Source organism: Dendrobium catenatum, unplaced genomic scaffold (genome assembly GCF_001605985.2).
Source record: "Dendrobium catenatum unplaced genomic scaffold, ASM160598v2 fragScaff_scaffold_621, whole genome shotgun sequence".
Taxonomy (NCBI): domain Eukaryota; kingdom Viridiplantae; phylum Streptophyta; class Magnoliopsida; order Asparagales; family Orchidaceae; genus Dendrobium; species Dendrobium catenatum.
Genome location: NW_021319083.1, coordinates 28,486,555 through 28,488,052, shown reverse-complemented (window position 1 = coordinate 28,488,052; position 1,498 = coordinate 28,486,555). Strand labels below are relative to the sequence as shown.

At 33.1% G+C, this 1,498-nt stretch overlaps 1 long non-coding RNA gene across 1 annotated transcript in view; it reads right to left on the bottom strand.

Annotated features, from left to right (window-relative positions):
- The window catches only part of LOC110103482, a 20,435-nt gene extending 19,940 nt beyond the window's left edge, over window positions 1–495 (bottom strand). Inside the window, exon 1 of the long non-coding RNA XR_002303956.2 lies at window positions 278–495. This is a non-coding gene — a long non-coding RNA (uncharacterized LOC110103482). The remainder of the gene's footprint in view (window positions 1–277) is intronic.
- Window positions 496–1,498: the final 1,003 nt, after the last annotated feature.

Here is a 1,498-nt window from a genome sequence, read left to right as displayed (position 1 = left end):
TATATATATATATATAATTTAGCCATATTAGAGTGAGAACCAACCATCTGATTTGGGAAAATAAAATCAAGTGAATGCCAAGAGGAAAAATAGTTAGGGTTATTTTAATCCTCAAGAAAAACTCTTTCCAGAATTCAAATAATCATAAAATCTCAAATCATTGCTGAACTCCAGTCATCCAGATTCAAACAAAGAAAATATAAGGAAGTAGTAGTAAGAAGAAGAAGAAGAAGATGGAGATAGAGCAAGAAGATAAGAAAGAGGAAGAGGGGTTTACCACTTCATGTTGCTCTTGGCTCAGCAAATCACATAAGAAGGGAGGCACATACAGGGTTAGGACCAGCGACAAGCTTCTATGTACCTTAGGATCGGACATGAGGATGGGGAATCACTGGAATGAGTGAGGGGGCAAGCTTCACACAATAGGAGGCGGACGGAGCGGGGTTTTGATGAACTGCCATGACAAGGCCTAGAAATCGGATGCTTGAACCGGCTTTAACTACTTCCTCTAATCACCTGGAAAGGTGCCTAAACTGCCCCTCGAACGATTTTAAAATTGCCACCAAATCTTTTTTAATCCATGGATGTCATTAAATATTGCATTTTAAAAGACATTACTGATTAATTAAAAAAATTTAACTTACCAAATTTTATTTATATTTAAATTAGGATTGTTCAACTTAATCATTTAACCCAATTAATGCTGATTTTATTTTGATGGATTCGAGATGAGTTAGTTTGGATTAATCGAAGCGATGTTGTTAAATTAAACTTATGGCTAGTCAATTTTATTTGGAGTAGCATCGATTTGCATCGATCCACATTGATTTGATTTTGATCATCTTAAAGCACTTTGATTTAGTTTGAATTGCATTAAAATTAAGTAATTTTAGTTTAATGAATGTTAATTTAATTAAATGGAGCCTGATTAATATGGAATTTAATGAATGTAGTTTGGAGTTGCTTCGATTGACATTATCTAGCATCCAATTAATTGCAATTAGCCTGAGACGAGTTATGTAGTGTCTATCGAAAATGTCGAGTTCAAATTGAACTTGAATCAAGCCAAATAAACTCAACAATGTACGATTACACAATTATGTTCGGAATTAAATTTAATTTGGATGAATTCTAATTTAATATTGGTGGAATTACAAGGCCGAGATAGTGCTACGTCATTGGGAATCCATATAACGGGAATCCTACCAATGGATATATCTATACTAGGCTAAGAAAACCTAAGCACTTGGATCAGTTCAAGGAAATTGACCTCATACAAAATGATGTCAACATGGGTCCCAACAAACTCTATGATATTTTACATGTAAGCTTATATACTTTACATATGTATTGCAATGATCTCTCCTGACTTTTTATATAACCCAATCATGCACTCTCATACGATGAAAATGATTTCATTTGCTACATATGACTTATATAAATAATCATGATTTATTTATTGATACATGATGTGATATATTATCTATATAACGCATGA